Source organism: Nesoenas mayeri, assembly GCF_963082525.1.
Source record: "Nesoenas mayeri genome assembly, chromosome: 10".
NCBI lineage: Eukaryota > Metazoa > Chordata > Aves > Columbiformes > Columbidae > Nesoenas > Nesoenas mayeri.
Window position 1 is genome coordinate 5,170,503 of NC_137560.1, and position 15,976 is coordinate 5,186,478.

Below are 15,976 nucleotides of genomic sequence, written 5' to 3' on the forward strand. Positions count from 1 at the left end.
TTGGGATCTCCATAAGAAAGGCCTGAAAACAAATGGCTTAATTAGATAAGTACTTTAATAAGATGGAATAATGAGTATAGGTAGCAAATAAATCTTACATCCCTGTAGATGATGAGTACCCTGCGTTCACAGAGCCCGGACTGATTTTCCCTGGTTCAGTGCACAGGGCAGAGCAGATGTGGCCCGTGGGGAGGAGCCCTCCCTTTTGGCCACTCGAGCTAACATACGCTTTCCTTACAAGAAAGCCAATCTATTCCTAAAAGATGTTCTCATGAGAAATTCCTGCTGGACTCTCAGATAAGGCAAGGACTGGGCCCATGCGCACCTGTGAGGTTCAACAAGGCCAAGTGCAAGGTCCTGCACCTGAGTCGGAGCAACCCTGGGTATCAGTCCAGGCTGGGGATGAAGAGATGGAGAGCAGCCCTGCAGAGAAGGGCTTGTGGGGTACTGGTAGACCAAAGATGGGACATGAGCTGGCTATGTGAGCTTGTAGCTCAGGCCAGTGGTGCCCTGGGCTGCATCCCCAGCCCCGTGGGCAGCAGGTGGAGGGAGGGGATTGTCCCATCTGCCCCGCTCTGTGAGACCCCCCTGCAGTGCTGGTCCAGCTCTGTCCTCAGCACAGGACACACATGGACCTGCTGGAGAGGGGCCAGAGGAGCCACAGGAATGATCCGAGGCTGGAACAGCTCTGCTGGGAGGACAGGCTGAGAGAGCTGGGGGGTTCAGTTGGAGAAGAGAAGCTCCAGGGAGACCTTATTGTGGCCTTTCTGTGCTTAAAAGGGACCTGTAAGAAAGATGGGGACAGACTTTTTGGCAGAGCATGTTGTGACAGGACAAGGGGTGATGGTTTAAACTAAAGGAGGGAGATTCAAGCTGGACATGAGGAAGAAATTGTTGCCCTGAGGGTGGTGAGAGCCTGGCCCAGGTTGGCCAGAGAGGTGGTGGATGAACCATCCCTGGAGACATCCCAGGCCAGGCTGGACGGGGCTCTGAGCAACCTGAGCTGGTGAAGGTGTCCCTGCCCATGGCAGGGGGGGCACTGGGGGAGCTGGGAACGTCCCTGCCAACCCAAAATATTCTGTGACTCTACGATTCCTCAAACACCACGTCTTCTGCAGGGCTCCCAGGACAGTCACAGACTCACAACCCAAGCTAAGAATACATCTCCCCACCTTTTGTTTAACACCAGCCACACAGAGCTCCATAGCTTGCCTGCCTTACTCATCCTTTCAGATAAACTAGAGTGGAGAAAACCTGAAGCAGGACTGCTTTTCCTCCCCTCAAAAAACAGCAGAAGATGGAAAGAGATATCTTGGTAATAAGTGTCACTCCTGAGAGCATCCAGCACCAGAAGGCTTGTTGCTAGGCAAGAGCACAAAGGAGTGTGTAATAATGCTCTGAAGAGAAGTCTGTAGATTTGATCTTAAGAAAGCAGCTGAATTGCAGTAAGAACATTTACATATTTAGTTTGTAGAGCTGGTGTTTGATATTAATTTTAAAAGAAGTCTATAATTTGCCTTGCTGACTATTGTGTCTTAACTATGGCACTATTCTAATGCATCCCATCAAATTTTTTTACCACTGCAATTAACTTATGTAAAATCAGGTTTCCGGGTTTTTTTTCATATTTTATGAAGAAAATTGCCTTGAATACGATTACTGTGCCATGGTTTTTCACTGTGTCTTACACAGTTAACCACGTGTTATTAAGATGCGATAACAATAACATCACAGAGTTCCAATTACATTATGAAAACATTATCTTCATGGAATAATGGTACTTGAGGGACACAGTAAAGTGCAGGTTTTCACAAAAGCATCTTGAGGTTATTCTGCCAGCATGACGATGTCTTCCTAGCATGTCATGAAGCTTCTGCAATGCTTTTAAAGTGAATGCATAACAATAATAAAAATCCTGAAACATAATTCTTGGTCTTTAGTGACTTAACTGATTTCACTACTTTTTCCAAGTTGTTGTGGATAGCTGGAAGGTTTTAACCATTGAGGAAAAAGAAGGTAAAACTTCTCTTTGTGGCAAAATTTTCTCCTCTTTCTAGGGCATCTGAAATGTGGATGATGTGCCAGCACATGCTGAATGTTCTACAGACACCACGCAGTGTCTTATTTCCTTGATAACAGCTGGCTTGTTCCTTGCTGTAGTACACTTTGATAAACCATGGAAATGGGCACAAAGAAAGACGTTTCATTTAGGTAGAAAATTAACAGCAATAATTATGAAATCAATGTGCAAACTTCTTTACATTAGAAAAATCAAGTAATTGAAGACAAATTAACTGCACATAATAGCATGAGTCATATTAATTCAGATATCTCTAGGCAGTTCTATAAAGATGGCTTCAGCATTTATATTAGTTATGATGTCTCAGCCAGTTCTGGCATGCAGCTAAGGAGGGAATCGATTATTCTGCAACAAAATGAAGCTATTTGGAGTAATGTTAACATCATTGCTTATTTAAAAAAAAACCAGTCCTCTGGGACATGCAAATGTGCATATGGGTTCTCCTATCTTTAGCATATTTATACAAGTGTTGTCCACAGCTGTTTAACTTGGATAAAGGTTTTTGGTGTCTCCTTAATCTTTTGTATGTTACATAAGTTTTGAACTATTGGGCTGCTGAAGAAAACTTTTGATGTTTGATGGAGTTATATTTATGTGATGCGTTTGCTTGACATTTTCATATTTTTGCTGATAAATGACCTTGTCAGTATCTAAACTGCAATCTGCTGCATTAAGCAGCTCTAACTCATGAAAGATGATGCTAAGAAAGTGTAGTTGTTTTACATTGCTATGTGATTGACTCCTGAGGTGGGGTTTCAAACAATTATTCTATTCAAACAGGCAAAGGCAGGATGGAAAATATTCTTTTGACATAGTCTTGGGCTCTTAAAGCTATGATAAAAATATTGGCATCAACAAAAGAAGGAACAACATAAGGTCTTAATGGGTGGAAAGACAGGAAACCGTTTACTGTCTGCTAATGAAATAACTGTTCTAAAAGTGAAGCATTGGTGTATTCTACAGCTCTTTTAGAAAAGCTGCTGTAAGGGCACAGCCTAGTATCTCTAAAAGGTCATGGAGATTGGGTGGTGGGGTACCCTAACTGCTAGAGAAACGTAAATGTTGTAATTATCCTCAAAATGGGTAAAAAGGACAATCCAGGGAGCTACAGGCCAGTCAGCCTCACTTTGTCTGGAAAAATCACACAGCAAGTCTTCTTGGAAGCTGTTTCTGGGTGTGTGAAGGAGAAGGGGATGATTTGGAATAGCCTATTTACCATGGGTGACTCATGTTTGAACAACTTGGTTGCCTTGTGCGATGAAATGACGAGATCTATAGATAACAGGAGAGCAATAGTTGTTGTCTATCATCTCGATTAGCAAGGCTTCCGCACAGCCTCTCACAGCATCCTTGTAGCCAAGTTGAGACTTCAAGACTTATGGTCTGGATGTGAGTCTGTCTAGTTATGATCTAGTAACAACATAACGTACTAGGTAAGTGAAGGACTGGCTAGATTGTTCAACTCAAAGAACAGTCCATGCTCAACCCGGAGACAGGTGACAAGTGGAGTCCCTTAGCGGTTTGTGCTGGCGTCTGTCCAGTTTAGTGTATCTATCCATGACCTGGAGGAGGATAAACTGATGTTGATAAACTTCAATGAGCTTAGAGGAGGTGCCCTAAGATAATCAAGGAGATGTAGCACATGAACTATAAAGAGAGGCAGAGGGAACTTATTCAGTCTGGGCAGGAGAAGGGAATGTGACAGAAGTTTTTCTTATGAGGTGGTTACCAGGATCAACTTCCCTAAGGGCAGGATGGGAAAACAAGAGGCTGTGGTCATAAATGGGAGGTTCCAATTACATGTAAAGGAAAATAATTTTCATTGTCATGATAATTAACAATAGAATAAGGACCCAGTGGAGCTGTATAATCTCTGTCCTTGGAGATGTCTGGGTAATGCCCAGGGTGACCTCATTTGAGCTCAGTGTTGACTTTACTTTGAGCAGGAGGTTGGACTAGAGACCTCCTGATGTGCCTTTCAGCCCATGGGCCCCTCTGGTTCTGCAGACTAAGGCAGCAGGTTCTCTGCTGGAGAAGACTCTCAGAGTTCCACCACAGCCCATCAAACTACAGCACATTATGTGACTTCCCCTTCTGTTCCTGCAATATGGAAACAGACAGTTGTTTTAATTTGGTACAGCATCCCTCTCCTGTGTTTGATACCTATGAAAGAGTAAAATTACAGAATAGCTGATAGGAAAAGGATATCATCCCAAGAAACTTCTCTGGCATGATGGAGCCTCCCTGCATGGCTTGTAGGATAGCTTTCAGGCCACAATGTAAGTTTACAGCAGATTGCATCAGAAAGCGTTTCATACCAAAATAAGCCCCAGCAGAAATCATCAGCAGAGATGCAAGGAGCCTGGCAGCAGCTGAGTTAACATGAAGTGAATGTGGGGAGTAGGCCAACCTCGAGGGCTGGAATATAATACGTGTTCATCTCTTCTGCAATTTGTAATGAAAGGGGGAGAAGAAATTGTGGCCAACATCTTCAGAGAAGCAAGAGCAAATGAGGAAAGATCAGTTTCTGCCATCCAACACAATGCTGGTGGTATTGCCTTCTACAGAACGAACCTGTCTGAGACCCGAATGCGCTGGGTGCATATCAACGCCCCGAAGCTTTAGCTGCTTTGCAGCATACACTATCCATGTCACAGCTGCACCAGGCAGATGCAAGGCAGACTGCCCTACGTTTGGTTATGAGCCGTGTCTTTCACAATTACAACTTCTTGCTCCTTGTTACATGAAGTGGTTTTAGGTTTGTACCATTTTCTTTTGCCTGTGGCTCTATGAGCAACAGGAGTGCAGCCTTGGGGTTCCACTCGATAGCTGGGAGGTTGTAAATTAGTTGTGTAGAAGTGTCAATACAGGCAGTTTTCACACATCTCTTTACTTTAGCCACATGGCTTGTGACCTTGACTTCCACCTTCCCAAAACATAATGTCAATTTTTGCTCTTCCTTCCCATTATTAGGAGCTGTGCAAAAGAAATCTAACACATGCCACTGTTCTATACTTGTACTATCGCTTGCATGTCTGAAAGAACACTGTTCCTTGTAATCTTTGCAATACAGATCTGGTATATCAGGCTAAAGCCACTTCTGTAGTTAAACATATGGATTGTTATGGCATACCGAGCTTACAATGACCTCGTATAGGTGCAGACAAGTGTACTGTGGTTAAAAATGGCTTTTTCGAATCTGCTTTTATTGAAAGTACCTCCACTGATTCCTGTCTGAGCTTACCAGCACACACAACGTTGCTGAGATACGAGGCTGTTCACAGGCAGCCCAGCTTGATGCATTTCATGCACCACTTAAATATAAGCCATATGTGCAACATAGCCATCTTTCTCACCGTCCCTTGGGTTTGCAGGTAGGTTTTGTGTGATGTTTGTATGCTCTGCAGAAGCAGCAGCAGGTTGGCAGCTGGGGTGAGTCGGCACAAGCTGCTGCAGCACCTGAGGATGCTGCTTTGATTTGTATTCCCAGATTTAGGAATCAGAGGCAGTTGAGGAGACCAGCTCCAAAGTGTTTGGGCTTCTTTTTTAAAAAAAATATTATTATTATTATTATTATTATCAGCTGAATATGTATGTTTAAAGCATGTTTTTAGTCTTGTCTAGTGACTCACACTTTCAGTGAAACATGGTCTGTAATTATGGTCTCCCTTGGTTTTTACAGTGTCTAAGCATCCCTTTTACATTTGTCTAATGCTTGTACTATTCCTTACGCCTCTTTTAAATTTTTATTTTAAGCCTATGACTAAGGGAAACAATTTAAAAACCCATTACACTGTTGTCCTTGATGATGTGTTCATCAGAGAACAGCTCATAATGCTCTCCTAGGACTGAAATTACTGGGTATCTTCAAAGCTCGGCTGACAGAAACCAACCAAGCAAGGGAATTAGCCTGATCTATGAGATACAAGAAATTCCTTTCTGCATTCGCCAAAACATAATAGAAAGGGCCTTTGTTGGTGTGAGGGAAGCATCCTCCACTGAGGCCCTGGCCATTGGCCTGCATTGTGAAAAGTGGATTATCCACCACTGGAGGTCATTTAAGAACAGGCTGGAACAACATGTAACTTGGCAGGAGTTTTATATGCTCAGACAAGCCTGCCTCAGAGCATCAGTTTGGACTAGATGACCTCTCCTAAAGTGCTTTTTTAGCCCTGCTACTCTAACATAGTTGTCTTTTTTCCTTACTTGACAGGCAATACAAATGTAAATGCCTGTGTGTAGCTAAGCAAGGTCTCCAACTAGATCTTACGTTTTGCCCCCAAAAGTCACATTTTCCCTTTTTGTCTCAGAGAAAGCAGAGAACTGGGGCTGGCTCAGCCCTGGGGCAGGGTTGTGGGACCACAAGGAGTGTGAACATTCCGTGGGTGCATGTGCTGCTCCCACAAACGCTGCTCCTGAGACCCCCGGCCCCTGCTCCAAAGCTCAGCCTGGGGACTAGTTGAGCAGGTCAGTCAAGAGGCCTTGGTGTGCAGAATGCACAGAGAGGAAACAAAGGTATCTAGCTAGGTTCCAGGTGCAGGCTCCAAAACCTATTTACATTTATTTTGAATCTGCCATTTAAAAGCTTGGAAAGAGCTGATCCACATCAGGACTTCTAGGAAAACCTGCTACAGTTCTTCAAATCTGTCTCATGCCTTTGTATTCTTTTGAGTTTGCACTCGGGATGGAATGTATTTGATTTTTTTTTTTAAATGAGGAGAAACTTGCATTAATATTGTCTCTAATTCAGTGTGAGGCCTTTTGGATTATTAAAATGACATATCCAGCTAAAGTTGGATGGGACCTTATTTTGCTTGAGCAATGCAACATCTGAAGTGGTTGGTGTTGCGCTGTTACCACAGAGGCTTGATTAACGACATTCTGACTGACTTGAACGAAGCCTGTGAGGTTACAATGCACCAGGATTTACAATGCAAAAGCCTTTCGTCTTTCCATTTTTCTTTTTCATTTTTTCCTTTCTCCTTTCTTCTCCTTTCTCCTTTTCCTTTTTCCTTCCCCCTTTTTGCCCTGTTAATTACAGTCCGAACAAGCGTGGTTACCATTTAGAGCAAACCCAGGCCTTTCCAGGTTCATGGTGCAATACTTTAGAGACAGATAATATGGCTTTTTAGCTGTTTCTTCCAACTTTGTGGTGCAAATCCCAGCTCTGCAGGACCTGGCAGGGACGGTTGGAGGGAGGGTGCTGTCCCAGTCTCTCCAAGCAGACTGATGGGATCCGGTCCTTGGCTGCTCAGGGTGAGAATGCAGCAAAATCACTGCTCTCTTCTTCCCTTCCAGGGCAATTTAACCCCCAAAAGGCATTTATCTTAAGCAATTTTCAGTTACTAACTATACAACAGGGGTTTTTTTCCAGAAGTGATTACACTCTTTGGTAATTTGAATCAGTTGGAGTCCTCTGGAAATATCAGTGTTCAGTGCAAACTGCTGACAGCTCTTCATGTCCTTAATGGGGTACCCCATTTTTGTTAAAAATGTACTTAGTATAAATATATGTAATGAAAATAGGCAGCAACTTTCTGTCTCTTGATCTAATCTAAACGTAACAAAAAATATCAATGCTTAGTTTTTAATCAAGACAGCTTTGCTCTGCTATCTGGTGCATACTGATACAGTCTTCTTTTAACAATAAAGAAGAGAATATTCTTCAAATTAGATTTATCAGCAGTTAACTGGGTAGTGCCATTATGTCTGGCTATTCAGTTATTTTATAACTTGCATTCAGAAAATGTCAAAGGGATTGTGCAGGTAGAGGAAGCACAGCTACCGGAAATTTCCTCAAACCAGACTCGCCTGACAGGCCAGCTGTGATATATGATAGGGATTGTTCTCTGATAATCTGGTCCATTAACTCTTGCCATTGGGTTGCTATGTGCAAGGAAGGAAGAATCTCTTTTTTATCACAGAAAGAAGGTATGGAGAAAGTTAATATGAGCGATGAATAGAGCCGCACACCAATATGAGCCGTAATGAAAATATACATCAAACTGGAGAACTGCTGAAAGCACAAGGGTGTTGAAAGTGCTGCACTATGTACTTTATTTATATTATTGGCAGCATGAAGTGCTGTTGGATGGTGTGAATCCTTATCCAGCTCTGGCAGAACACACCAGCTCTCTGCAGTTGCACTCAGACTGTCTCTCTTCCCTAAGGTCTGTCCTTTCTGACAGCAGAAATAATGCCCCAGTGTAAAACCTGACAAGAGGTTTTGTTCCTATGCACGAGTGCTTCCTCGCTGGTTTTCCCTATTTTTCTGTGCCTGAAGCTGGTTTATCCTGCTGTTACGCTCATTAACTTCAGCTCCAGAATGAGCGACCGTGGAAATCAGCCCACAGTTCCCTATAAAGATGACAATACTAGGCAGGATGGTTGCAAGACCCTGCTGAATCTTCCTATAGCTGCTGGTTCATGGGAATTTTCCATGACCGTGAGCTGACCAGGCAGTGATCCAAGGCAGTGCATGCTTTAACCAGATCAGTTCCTGTGCACCGATGTAGAAACTCTGCATCAGTGATAAATATACTCATTTTGTGAGTGACGGAAATCTGGGTAACATATTCTCGTTGTTGTTTAATGGTAAGAAACTTTGCAAATTATTTCACAAGTGCACAAATATAACAGTGTTTGTTATCATGCTCGCTTTTATTATAGCTGTTAAGATCTTGGGTGCCTCAAAATGATATTTGCTTTAGCAAGGAAAATGCCTCTGCTATTCTGCTGAAAGCTTGCTCTGTGCAATATGTTTCCACCAGAGAAGATGGCTGAACCACCCAAATGGAAAATGTAAAGAAAGAACCTCTAACTGAAGGAGAAGGGACCGCTGCAGAGTCTCAGCTGGTGGCCGGGCTGGCAGGAGCTGGGCAGGTGGGCTTGGGGAAGGGTTTGTCCCAGGACAAGGTGAGGTGACGGCTGCTGCCCTGTGCGTACCTGCCCTGGGTGGTACGTGCAGGGATGATGCCTCTTGTACCAGATTCACTCAGGATGGTCATTCATCTTGAGGAATTCTCTACAACCCTTGTCACAGGACATCCTGCAGCCTGTTTCTGGATGGTGCTTTGCCAGGGGCCTGCGTCCAAACCGACCATGTATTTTAAAGTCACAGTAATTAACTAAGCTAGAGGAGATGATCTGCTAACCTTTTCTTGTAGCTAACATCTGAAATGTGTGTAATAAGATTTCCAGAGTCTAGTGTGTTACTAAAGATGTGCCTGCTTCCAATTATTTGTTCCAGTAAGCCCATGCTTTTTAGAGTGCTCAATTAATTTTCATCACAGCACTCCATTGGCTTTTGAGCATTATATTACATCTACTGTAGACTAATATAAGGGTGCTGTATTTGTTCTAACCAACTTTCATAGTGAAAATGCAACCTCGTTTATTTTCATTTACATTGTAATTAATGACAGCTACATATTAGATACTTAGAAAAACTCTGATTAGTCCTAGGGTGGTGAGTTGGGCAGAAGTCCCCCCAAAACAAAGTGCCTGCACAATCTGGAGCACATCTTTGACATTCCAGTGGCTTAAGGAAGGTGACGTGTGATTATTGTCAAGTATTTCTGCTTCCACTGTGGAGGTCAAAACCAACTAGAACAAGGAACTTCCAGAAAGAACGGGAAGGAATGAATGGACTTCATGAACCCCAGAGTGTATCTGTGGTCTTTTCTGTAGGGAGTTTTAGTTGTTCATTTCTTCAGATCAATTCACCTACCTTCAGCTGTCTCAAATGCCTTCAGAAGAATGGGAATATTCATTCTAGCAACAATAGTACACTCCAAAACTACAAAATCTTTCAAGACTGGTTACTAATTATCCTTGTCTCTGGAACAGAAGGTATTATAGAAACCCTTAAAACAAAGAGGACAAGGAAATAAATGTGATTATCTGATATCTGAGAGTTTTCAGGAGGAAATTTAGCTTAAAAGATAAAACCTAAAGATTTCAGATAAACCTAACCAACCTAGGCACAATGTAGATATAATTCAGGGTTGATAAAAACAACCCACAATGGAAAAGAAGCTTTAGATACCTATAAAATTTGCCAGGATGAAATGAAGGGAAGCTGATCAGGATGTGGTGGTGCCATCTCATAAAATGTGAGAAGGTGAACAATGATCTAGATAAATACTACTGTAAATGTAATCATGTAATATTTGAAATCCACATCGCACCCTCATCTGGAGCACAACCTTTGATTCTGTTTGCAAAAGGATTTTCGAAATAAAAGCTACTGAGAAAAGCAGGTAAGAGATAAGCCAGACAAATGGTAGCCAGGGAAAATACGACTAAGAGGAGCTGTAATGGATATGCTTAGAGAACTGAGTAGAAATCTCGCACCTCCGTGTACTTTTATTGCAAGAGCAAGCATTTTAAATCAAAAGGCATAAAATCTAAGTATCAAAAAGGCCATACATAGTTTCACTGAGGAGCCACTTGTCTTGAGACACTGCCTATTTTCTGGACAAATGTATTGAGCACTAGAAAAGTGGTAAAAAACCTCCACCTCTAAAAATGGTTTGAGCTGGCATAAGTGCTTGTCATCCTCAGAAGTCTATTTCTTAAATCTAGAGCAAGCCCTGGGGAACCGCAAATACATGAAAGGTTTTCTAGGCACCATATGGTGGTTACGAAAGGATCTAACAGGGGCCTATTTTTGAGTCAGAAGAATGGAAAAGAGGAGGGCTAAATCTTGGAAAGCAGGATGTTCCTGATTATGAAACCGAATGTGGTAGACAGGCTCAAGCCCTCTACACTTCAGGAACACTTGCTCTATATCTATTTATAAGTCGTTTTGCCAGGGGGGCATTAATCAAGTGAGAAAATACTCTTCTGTTCCAGCTTGGGAGGGAAGAAACTGTTATGACACAAGAAGAGCAAAGAGAGCTATTTTATGTTGATGCAAGCGGGGTTAAATACATCCGTACGCTTGCAGAAGGCTGTTGCTGAGCCACACCGCATCCCGTTGAGGTGCCACCACACTGCACCCAGCCTGTCCCCATGTAGGTGGCTGTGCAAAGCTTGTGTCACCTTGTTCTTCGACAAAACAAAGGCTGGTATCGCTCAAACACCCACAATGCTGGCAAGGCATTTCAGAGAAGGTTGGTAAAAGCAGACTGAGCGCCTTCAGGATGCCCATGTTGGGTTAGAGGATTAGTGTCTCTGATCTTCTCCCATCTCTGTGCAGAGAGACACCACATTCCTGCTTTGCTGGCAACGCTTCTGTCGCTCTCCTTGGCACTCCCAGTACCTCTGTTCCCTTGGTTGCTCTTCCAGTTTTGGGTGTCCCCACAGCTGGATGCTCCAGTGTTTGGGAAGGATGGGTTTATGTGCTTTCACTGCCCATGTCCCTCTTCACAGGACAGAACTGCTGGAGCTTTTGTTTTATGATAACAATAAAAGTGCTGCAAAGCACTAGTTGTTTGCTCATGACATTCCTCTGATAGGCTCATACCGCTTCGGCAAAACTGACCTCCTCTGGGTGTTCCTTGTAGGAAAGAAAACTTTCAGGGATGCTTCCAGGTTGGCTGTGCCAAAAAGGAGTTTGTAGCAGCAGCGGCTTCCAAGAGGCTGTGGGCACAGTGGCCTTTCTGTGGGTGATGTACAGCGGGAGACCTGCCAGTAGAATAACCCCGCAAGCTCAGCCCAGCTGAGCTCAGCTCAGCCCCTTTGTTCCAGGCTACTGATACCCATGGGACAGAGCTGAGGGGAGGAAGGACGCGTGCTCAGTCATTGTCACTGTCTTCTAGCAAAAAAGGTACATTGGGCACATTGGGCAAACGCACTTCCAAGCAGTGCTGTGATACAGCCCATGATGTTGTTCTTTTCATTAATTCCTTTATGCCCTTGGTATAAACAATCTGAAGGGCAACCAGATATCTTTAAATAGTCACACTAGAAACAGATCTTTAATTTGTCCAGTGCTTCTTACTTAGTAATGAAACCAAATGGATCTGTACCCAATAGCAGGATTTGGCACTGAACAGTTAATCCTGCTGTAAAATCTGTGAAATCAGCGGGAAGAGCTGATTTCAACCGCCGGGGTTTCAGTGCAGAGGAGAAAGGTCTATTTTTGTTCCCCTGTGGTTCAGACCAGTGATGTCCAATCTACTGAACACAGATACAGTTTCAATTACTTATTGAAGTTGGAGTCTATTGGTGAAACTAAAATATCGTTTTAGAAAACATAAATGCTTAAAAGAAAGAGTTCCCTGCTGAAGTATTATGTTACTGCCTTATACAGAGCAATTCTGCCTCATAAAATGATCCAAAAGATCCAGCCATACCGGGATATTACACAAAAAGGAAGGAAAGTGGTTTTGCTTTATTTTTTAAAAATTATTTTTATAACTGTTTTTAATCTATTTTTTAGGAAATATTTTTGCAAACCTCTGAAAACCTTTGTAAATCCATCTATGCAACAGCAAATCTGGACAAAGTATTTTATTCTTTAAGATTGTTCAAACTGGTAACGAGATGCAGTACAGAATGCTCTGTGCCCTGTTGTCAAAAGCTGCCAAAAATTACTTACAGCCCCATGTTTTACCTAATTTTCCAGCTTATAAGATCACTACATCCTTGTTTACAGCAGTATTTAAAAAGTAGTTATAATATTAAATTGCACTGTTTGAAGACGATCTTTTATAAAGTGCAAGCAAGTTATTGAAAAAACCATTCGCAAATAGGAATGGCAGAGGCATTAGTTATTCTGCTTACTATAAATTGCCAAGCTATAAAACCTCCTAAAGCACCTGTTAAAGCAAGAACGGAAGGCGAGATGAAAACCAGGCATCCTCATTCAAATCCGCGGTTGTTCCCGGCAGTATTTGCCACCGTTCAGCAAGGTGCCAGACTTTAACTTACATCTCCTTTAGAAATTAGTGATTTTGCCGGTTTAGGCCGTATATTCTAAATTTCACTACATGTCATGAACTGGTTCAACTGGTTGGCCAAGAAGTGACCTCCCCAGTAGTGGAGAGATGGCTCCCTGTCCTGCACAGGGTGGCACATTCACCCTCTAAAAATTCTCACCCTGTTTGCAGTTTATTACAGATCAACATTACAAAAACTGTAGGTTAACCCTTTCAGTATGCACTGAAGTACACCAGCCTCGTGTTAATTCCCGGTGAGGTGCTCACAGTTTCCTAAACCTTGAAAATCTGCTGCTCGGGCGTTTAATTGTGAGACCTGCACCCTATTTATTTTCCCTGTCTAACACAAATATTTTCAGGTGCTGTTTGCTGTGTTCATGATGCGTTGTCAGCTGGTACTGTCAGAAAACATTATCCCTTCCTCACTTTGGTCTCCAGTAGCAACACAGATTTCACCCTCTCTATGGTGTTCTGACAAAAGCCATGAAAGGTTAAATATAGTTTTCAGAGTAAAATCCTGGAAGGAAAATAATTCTTATAGTTATTGAAATAGCACAGATTTTGAAGCCTTTGAAGACCTCCATCCTTTTCAGGAGGGTAATGGAAGAAATAATGGAGTTCATCTTAAATGCCTAAAGCCACGCAGATGTTCAGGACAGAAAATACTATGTGCATTATTTGAGATAATCAATGACTCAGCAGCTGGGTTTGCCTCTCCCAGAATGGTGGGCACACAAGACATGGATCTACCAACCAATTTGCGATTATATGACTCCCTCTTGCATTCTTTCCCCAGGCTTGCACCCACTATTAGTGTGCATTGATTCTATACTGATGTGAAGACGTGAGGATTTTCACACTCGAGGGGGATGCACGTGTGTTTTGCAGAGCTTGGCATTAGCCTTTACAGGAAAGTGTGTTTCATAGGAAATGGCTGTGGAGGGTCAAAGTGAACAGCTGAGGCTGTTTTTAATTCTACTTCATTCTCATATAACAGAACATCATTAAGATCTCCAGTGAAAGGATGATAATGCTCAGCGAATTTAGCTGGTATCTGGAAAGGAAATTAGGGTGTTGGAAAAAACCCGTCTTTTAAACTGTTTTAATTTGCAAAGTCACTGTTAGTTGAATTAAACATTCTGTGCTAGTTTTTCATGTTGTTATTATCTTGGAGTTGGGAGGCTGTGATTGGAATTCCACTCTCTAATACAGCCATGCAATTATTTTGGTGTTGTGCAATACTTATGGCCTTTTTAATATTCTGTCATTCGACTGATTGCCTATTCTTATTCTTTTTTGCTATTTACAGTTTTACAGCCCCACGGGGAAGGAATAACCACACCGAAAGTTAATGAAAATGTAGACTGCTGAAATGAGGACAATGGTTTCTCAAACCGCCACAGAACAGGATATTCACAAAGCTGAGGAGCACCAGCAGTCTTGCCGCAGCGGACACCCTCAGCTCCACTCCCACAGAAGCTTCTGAGTGTTTTGCCTTTGTCTCATTAATTTGCAGAGAGCAGAAACAGCATGAAAGAGCTGCTCCAACAAATTTCTAACAACATCATGCAAAATTTTAAAGAAAATCAGAAATTATCAATACAGGCGTTCCTGGGTTTTCCATCCTCAGATTCATCAGAGTTCTTTTTTTAGGGCAATACAGAATACAAAGAATAAGAAATGAAATCTTAAGATGTGAACATAGGAAAGAAGAGGAATCTCTGCAAAAAGATCAGCATCAGGAAGTTAAGGTTATGTGCCTGGTCAGCAAAACCGAGGTCAGAAAGATACACTTGGACTTTCAGCACAATATTTTTATTAACTGTGAGCAGTGTCAAATTGGAAAGAAAATTGGCAGAAAGCTTTTGGTCCCTCTTGTCCTCAGCTTTGGGCCCCTCACACCAAGAAAGGCCTTGAGGTGCTGGAGCGAGTGGAGAGAAGGGAACGGAGCTGGTGAGGGGCTGGAGCACAAGTGTGATGGAGCGGCTGAGGGACCTGGGGGGTTCAGCTGGAGAACAGGAGCTGAGGGGAGACCTTCTGATCTCTGAACTGCCTGAAAGGAGCTTGGAGCCAGGGGGGTCGGGCTCTGCTCCCCAGGAACAAGCGCCAGGAGCAGAGGAAACAGCCTCAAGTTGTCCAGGGGAGGTTGAGGTTGGATGTGGGGAACAATTTCTTCCCCAAAGGGCTGTGGGGCATTGGAACAGGCTGCCCAGGGCAGTGCTGGAGTCACCAGCCCTGTAGGGTTGGACAGACACACAGATGAGGTTCTCAAGGATATGAGGCAGTGCCAGGGGTGGGTTAATGGTTGGACTCAATGATCTTAAAGGTCTTTTCCAACCAAAATGATTCCATGGTTCTGTGAAGATGACTGTAAGCATCTAGAGCTGAAGCAGCCCAGAGGCTGCGGAGGAGGGTTCCTGTCCCCGGCTCTGAGCAGCGACAAGGACTCCGACTGGAAGACTGCAAAGTGCCAGGAGATCCCTCACTTGGCTCCTGGGGGCTGGCTTGGGGAGCCGGGAGTTCTGTCCTGCTTTGAATAGCTTATTTTAGAAGAACCAAATGTTAGCAGAATTTTAAAGCTACATTATTGGTAGTGTTGTGTACACAGCTGAAATCCAGGCGATGAATTTAGAGCAGACAATTAATAGGATGTATGATAACAAGTAATCATGAAGGTATGCAGTTAAAGTTTATGAAGGAATTCTTTTACACCTGTCTGAATGAAATAGTGCAGATAATTGCACACTTAAAGAAGCAAAAAATGAATATAAGCTTAGAGCATAATAGGATCCAATTTTTTTCTAGCTGTCGAATTTCAGTGGCTTTGTTAAGGTGTGCAGGGCAGCGCCCCTGGGCTGGGGGGTATCATTAATTAGCTTACTTTGCATGTGGCACAGGATAGAAGCTGTAAGAGCATGTGCAAAGTAACCAATTGGTGGACAAAATGTGCGCTTCAACTCAGGGGAGAAAATTACCTTGTACCATGTGCTATCTACACCAGATTTAGCCT